Source organism: Gorilla gorilla, chromosome 19 (genome assembly GCF_029281585.2).
Source record: "Gorilla gorilla gorilla isolate KB3781 chromosome 19, NHGRI_mGorGor1-v2.1_pri, whole genome shotgun sequence".
Classification (NCBI taxonomy): Eukaryota; Metazoa; Chordata; class Mammalia; order Primates; family Hominidae; genus Gorilla; species Gorilla gorilla.
Genome location: NC_073243.2, coordinates 113471926 through 113479500, shown reverse-complemented (window position 1 = coordinate 113479500; position 7575 = coordinate 113471926). Strand labels below are relative to the sequence as shown.

The window sequence follows — 7575 nt, the reverse complement described above, 5'->3', positions numbered from 1 at the left end:
TTTTGAAGAATGATGATGGTATCAATAATAAGAGCAGCAGCCACCTTTTATTTAGCACTTACTATATGCCAGTCACATTCACTTGTTTTAATCCTGTGAAGATGATGCTATTTTCGTCTTATTTTAAGGTGAAAGAAACAGAAGATTAGAGAATAGAAGTAATTGGTTGAATGTCACATGTCAAGTAAGAAAAATATGTAAGCTGAGCCATTAATGATTATACTGTCCTGCATCTCTCTAATGAAATAAAGAGATAACTGGGCTTTAGTGGATGCTGCAGAATAGGGCTGTCTGGAGAAACAAGATTTCATGCAGCTCTAGATTATGCAGGCCAAGGACACAGCAACTTTACGGAGACTCGATCACCTTTTACTTTTGTGTTATGAATCCTACCCTTCACTGAATCGTCAAATAATGTCAGGAAATTGTTATTGATTTATATCATTGACTCCGATAAAGAGAGAACATGGTATCCATCATTGTGTGAAATTTCACAAAAGGTTCATTTCAAAATGAAATCTAAAATATGATACAATTACATTTTAATGGGAAGCTCGAAGAAAGTAGAGCAACTTGAAATCAATGGACTACTCAGAAAAAGTGCCACCTTGAGATACTAAAACAGCACAACAGTTGGGGGGAAAAGAAATATTAAAAGAATCTATTTGTGTGAAAAGCTGAACATAGCAAGTGAGCAGGCCAAGTTAAAACAGATTTGAAAAATACTATTAACTCTTTCACCTAAATTTTTCCAATAAACTCTCACAAGAAATAGAGGGAATATTGAAATGTCATTAATTTGCTGTTCTTACAGAGAAAACAGTAAACCTAATTATTTGCCAGCAGGAAGAGCAAATGCCCTACCTAACTAGGGGTGCTTATTAGCTATGAAACCCAAAGCAATCTGTATTGTGTTATACTGTCTACAATTGACATCAAAAGAACCACACTGAATCAGAATTTCATGGCTAAAAGGGAACACAGAGGTCACGTGATTTGATGTCTTTCTTCTTTCCAATATTTGGACTGGATTACACTGTACTGTATAAATATGTTCAGAGCTTAGTCACGTGGAACTGAAAGCTAGACAATGACTAAGGTCACCCTTAAATGATTCAGGCTACTAATCTTAAATCCTAGCCTATATCCAAGAAGACAAACTTTAAATATTTGAATATTTAAAAAGCTAGATTAACTATTTGTAGGTAGAATATCTTTTTCATTTGTTGTCGATAAAAGAACAAAGTAGAACTGTACCTAGCTAGAATCCTCATGTATATTTTCATATCTTTAAAAATACAACCAGAGAAATCAGGTTAAAGCCAGCATAATATTAGCATCTTTTTTTTTCTGCAGAGGATAAGAAATGGGATGGAGAGAGATACAAGGAAGATAAAAGTTGCATCTTCATAAGCAAACAAACTTTAACATTATAAGCAAACAAAATGTTAACATTAGTTAATCCTGAGCTGTATTTAGGTATTTGTTTCTCTCTGTTTTAACTACTAGTTAGAAATATTTAATAGTAAATATATGCAATACTCATGGATTAAATATTACCATGTATGTATCTGTGCAAGTGTATCTATTTTTATATATTGTGTATGTATAAAATCCAGACTGATTCACAGCAGAACATCAATGCAAGTCCACAGTTCCTTATCTAAAGTCTCTGGGGCCAGACGAGTTTTGAAATGCGAATAGCTCAGAGCTGAGAATGGTAACATAACACCGAAAGTGTTTATTACATGACACCCTCTGGGAGATTGGGGGCAGCACTGTTTAATCAAACCTATCATGAAATCAGCTGTCTAAAGGCCTCACAGTGGTTCAGGGCAGCTTGGGTTTTGCCTCTAAACTCATTTTTAAAAAGCTTATTGCTTTCCAAACTTAATTTTCTAAATTGCTGATTGGGTATTATAGGGCTGTCATGGGCTTCTTGAGAGTGAAATGTGAGGGGATTTTTTTTCTTATTTTTCTTTTACTCATCTGTAGTTTCCAAAATAAATGTGTGCTGTAGCCAACTCATAGGCAGATTAAGTGGGGAGGCACAGAGGAAAAGTCTTAGCTTCTCTGGGGTGAATTCAATGTGACTGAGGCCTCGAAAGAACTCAGCATTGAGGCTGATTGGAGAGAAAAAGCAACACAAGGTGCTGAGCCACCAGCAGGGGGATGAAGGGAGAGGGAGGAGCAGGGCTGGGTTAGAAACCCTCACACATCCATTGCAGCCAAATCACAGAATCTAACCAAACCACTGCCCATCTACAAACTAGTTAATATGCCCCCAGATAATAAGGGATAGTCTCCATTTGCACTGCAAAGCAAAACCATTACTATATCCAAAAAGGAGAACATTAAAGAGAAAACAAAAATTGCATTCACTGAAACTCTTCAGTAATGCTGATGGGTCCATGAGAGCTTCCAGCTGTAGACAGAAATGGCATGTGTTTGAACTCATATTTCTAAATTACTTACTGCTAGAAAGGACATTCTATTTTCTTCTCAATATGTCAATTAATGACAAACTCTGAACGATCTTCTTGGTGAGTTTCATTCTAACTAAAAGCAAACCGAATGAAAACAATTTTCTATAGAATATAAATGCAGGAGGCAAAAGATCAAATTGTTCTGATTTCATTGCCCTGCTCCTTGCAATGGAGATTGACACCAAAATGATTCCATGACCAGCCTTTGTGTCAAATGCTTCCCAATTAAGAGCTGCTAGTATTCATGACGTCTTTGTCCATTAAATATGAGAATAGAATAAATTGATCTTTGAGAAGGGACGTTGGGGACCTTCACTGAGTAAAGAAGCCTTTAATGATCAAGCCTAGAGTTCTGATCAAGCGGGAATTCCCTTTATAAAACAGAGAACACTAAGATTTATTGAGTGTCTACTATTTCCAGACAATATCCAAGGAATAACTACAGCAATAAAAACAGTTGAATTATGTGTTTGTGCCAGATTTGCTTCCATGTGCTTTACAAGTATACACCATATAATCCTCACAATAACTGTATAAAGTAGAGAACAGTAATTGATTACAGCTGATGCTTATGCCCTAGTCTTCCTGCTTTCATGGGGAGGTGGTTCACTGTAGTAGCATTGCTGTTACTTACCCCTCACTCCGTGGGAGGAGGAAGATTTACCTGACTGTGAAGTTAGAAGAGTAACCTGGGGGAGCTCGATTCATCCTCTTCTCCCATTCAACACCCACTATTGGGAGCCAGCCTGTCCTCAGGAGGCATGCACACTGATATTATCTCTGGCTAAAGGTAAGAGACTTTGCCTAGAGTATGAGCTCTATATTTCTCCAGCACAGTCAATGTCCTCTGGGTAATTCTATTTATTCTAAGATCAAGCATTATTTTAAATAAGTGACTCTACATTCTAAAGCCATCTGCTCCAAAATATGTATTCTCTACCTGTTTAACCTCTATATTTATCTCAATTTGTTCAGAAATGAGGATGAGATGACCTTAAATCCCCAACTATTATCCTCACACCCCACTAATGAAAGAGGCATAGAGGGCTTCGGTAACTTCCCTATAATCATACACTTTTTTGTTTTTGTTTTTTTAAGATGGAGTCTCACTCTGTTGCCCAGGCTGCAGTGCAGTGGCGCCATGTCGGCTCACTGCAACTTCCACCTCCCAGGTTCAAGTGCTTCTCCTGCCTCAGCCTCCAGAGTAGCTGGGACTACAAGCACGTGCCACCATACCCGGCTAATTTTTTGTATTTTTTGTAGAGGTGGGGTTTCAACGTGTTACTCAGGATGGTCTCGATCTCCTGATCTCGTGATCCACCCGCCTCAGCCTCCCAAAGCACTGGGATTACAGGCATGAGCCACCACCCCCAACCCTTTAACTTGAACCCAAGTTTCCAGAGCCCATGTTCATGGCTGCCATTTTAGCTATATTATCTTTAATATTCAGACTCCCCTGGAGTATTGCTTTTATCATCACTGGTTTTCACACATTAGGAAATTTGATGCACAAAGACAATATTTACACAGTCACTTAGCAACCAATGAGCAGAGCAGAGACTAAAACTCAGACCACTGACTCCAAAACAGTGTGCTTTCCACCATATTCCACTCCATCCAATCTAGTTTCCAAAATAGCTCTTTTCAAATGTCATCCAGAAGACTTATATACAGGAAGGTAGAAATTAGAACACCCATTTGACAAGATACAATTGCCTTCTTTTATTATTATATTTTATTAATACATAGTAGTTGTACATATTTACGGGGTAAATGTGATATTTTGATACATGCATATAATGTGTCACTATCAAATAAAGGTAATTGGGATACCATCTCCTCACACACTTCTCATTTCTTTGTGTTGGGAACGCTCCAAATCTTATCCCCTAAATATTTTGAAATACACAATAACTTGTTATAATTGCCCTACTGTGCTATCAAACACTACAGCTTATTTCTTCTATCTAACTAACTACATTTTTTAACCATTAACAAACCTCCCTTCCTAACCTCCTCCTCCCCACATTTCTCAGCCTCTAGTAACCACCATTCTCCTCTCTACCTCCATGAGATCAACTTTTTAGTTCCCACACATGAGTGAGAACCTGCCATATTTGTCCTTCTGTGCCTGGCTTATTTCACTTTGTATAATGTCCTCCAGTTCCCAAAGGTGGATAACATTCTCAATGTTACCAGGCAGCAGAAAGTGAGGCAATAGGATTAAAATATTACAGCCCACGTCAGACTTTTTTTCACTACATCATATAATCCAATGTCTTCACTTAGAAATGATTTTAAGTTACTCTTCTCTCTGCCATCTTATTCATTTCTTATCTCCATTTTTGCTACTATTCTACACATGTCTTAAGTGCATAGTCAAAACAACCTCTCTACTCATCACAGATCATGTGTTTGATCTCTGAATGTGTTTGCTTCATTAATGTTGAATAAATTCATGAGCTGCGTGTGTTATTTTGTTATCTGAAAGGATTAGCATTAAATAAGTGTCTTCTGTTGCATTGTATTAATTTCATATGTGCTCACCTGAAAAGGTATGAGCTATGTGTGTTATATTGTTATCTGAAAGGATTAGCATTAAATAAGTGTCTTCTGTTGAGTTGTATTAATTTCGTATGTGCTTACCTGAAAAGGTAGAGTAGATTCTCCCGCTTCTGCAATGAGATCAATTTTTGCGTGGCTCCACTGAAATTCGGAGAATATGATTATTTTGCCTTGCTTTTGCAAGTTTCCATCTAGAGACGTTCTTGTAAAAACTGAGAGATTTGAATGTTGAGACAAATGATACCAAAACTGCACCTGTTGAAAACATGTTTTCAATGATATAAATATTCCATTGACCTGTCTCTGGTAGTTTTTCCTATAATTTGAAATATTCCTGACCTCAGGTGATCTGCCTGCCTCGGCCTCCCAAAGTGCTGGGATTACAGGCATGAAACACCATCTCTACTAATAATACAAAATAATTAGCCGGGTGTGGTAGTGTATGCGTGTAATCCCAGCTATTGGGAAGGCTGAGGTAGAAGAATCGCTTGAACCCAGAAGGCGGGGAGGTTGCAGTGAGCTGAGATCACGCCATTGCACTCCAGCCTGGGCAACAAGAGCGAGACTCCATCTCAAAAAACAAAACAAAACAAAACAACAACAACAAACAACAACAACAACAACAACAACAACAACAAAAATATATATATATATTCCAAACAACTTCTGTGTTAAATATAATCTTCTCAATTCTCCTTTCCCCCAGATGTGTAACCCAGTCATGGGCAGTACCACTGTTTCCATGGAAGTTTCCAGAATCCTTCTCTCTGGCTTCTTACAAATATGAGAGGTACACGTTGAGACTCAACGTTACAAAATCAAGTATTACTATACAAACTTGATGTTTCAAACAAGAAAAACTTTCCTTAAAAATTATTTTCTTAGGTTAATTTTAAAAACTGTAATTAATACTTTATATCAATTTAGTCTCTGTGGTAGCATTAACAAATAACGGGGAAGCTCACAGGATACTGTTCATCAATAATTGAGCCAAGTAAGACAACATTCTTTGAGGGTAGGGAGGCTTAATCGTTTCACTTCCTATTCACCATCAATAATGACACAATCTAAAGGTTTGATGGCTTAACTACATAGTGAAGAGAATAGAGAGGATTATGCCAGGTGCTGATGGCAGTAGCCCTAACATGAAATTGCGTACTGTTATTGATTCAACCAATATTTACTGACCACTTTCTAAGTACCTGGAGCTGTGTGAGGCAAAAATTAATTCCCTCATTGTTGTCTGGATGATTCATTCTGTAAAATATGCCCACAAAACCTCCATTGAAACAAGTTCAGGTATGCTGCAGTCAAATTTTTTTGCTTCTTCTCATTATCATATAACAGGTCCTAAGGCTGTATGTTTTAAAGAAAAACCCAACATTTAAAGATGAGGTCTCACAAAAGTGGAATACTTCTCTTTAGATTCAGTGACATTTTTTCAGGTTCATTATATTTTAAATTCTTTTTTAAAGATGTTTTCCCATTCATCATTGTGCTTTTATACTGATACATGGACAGATACTAGTGCATATATAGGCAAGCCATGTATTTCACTGTTGGGACCCAATTCCAGTGATGAATGTTGACCAAAAAAAAAGGTTTTAAATGCTTTTTAAAAAAAATGTTCATTTTAAAACACCAAGCATCTATTTGGTACACATTTTTATCAATGTCCACTTAATTGTGACCACCTGATTTAAAAATTCTGATTGTTTATTTCATTTCAGATTTTATTACTGTGCTTACCTTAATTCACACCTTGACAGGTGAGTTAGAAACAAAAATAATGGAAATGTTTAATTAAATTCCATGGAAAGAGAGGATTCATGTTTCTCAACTGCGATTACATTTTAGATCCCTGCTGTAAATTTCACTATGTCCCAAGCTTGTAAATATGCAAAACAGAGCTTTAAACCTAGTTGTACAAGAGATGTGCATGTCCCATCAGAATTTTGAGCTGTCAAACTGTCACTCAGTACATCACCAGTGTGAAGTTATTTTAATAGTGTATTAAGTATAAATGCCAACGGGATCCGTAGTCAATGGGATAAGAGCTCAGAACTTATATTTAATTTACTTTTTTTATAGAATTTGCATTATGCAGACTTAAATTCTTAAGTTATTAAATACCAAGGAATGTCCCATTATCTTTTGAATTTTTGAGGGTGAAATCACTGAACAAAAGTTATTGATACAGCCCACAAATTTTTTTAATTCATTGTTTTTCCTTTTTACTTTTATTTTAGGTTCGGGGTACATGTGAAGATTTGTTACATAGGCAAACACGTGTCACGGAGACTTGTACAGATTATTTCGTCACCCAGGTACTAAGCATTGTACCCAATAGTTATCTTTTCTGCTCCTCTCCCTCCTCCACCCTCCCCCCTAAAGTATACCCCCGTGTCTGTTGTTTCCTTCTTTGTGTTCATTGTTTTTATTATTTAGCTCCCAACTTGTAAGTGAGAACATGCGGTATTTGGTTTCCTTTTCCTGTGTTAGTTTGCTAAGGATAACGGCCTCC

The 7575-nt window shown here is 36.9% G+C and overlaps 1 long non-coding RNA gene across 1 annotated transcript; it reads left to right on the top strand.

Annotated features, from left to right (window-relative positions):
* The first annotated feature begins 3145 nt into the window (after window positions 1-3145).
* On the top strand, window positions 3146-7366 carry LOC129528040 (uncharacterized). The gene is made up of 3 exons (XR_010131685.1): window positions 3146-3276; window positions 6782-6820; window positions 7301-7366. It is a non-coding gene; the product is annotated as an uncharacterized lncRNA (long non-coding RNA).
* The last annotated feature ends 209 nt before the right edge of the window (window positions 7367-7575 follow it).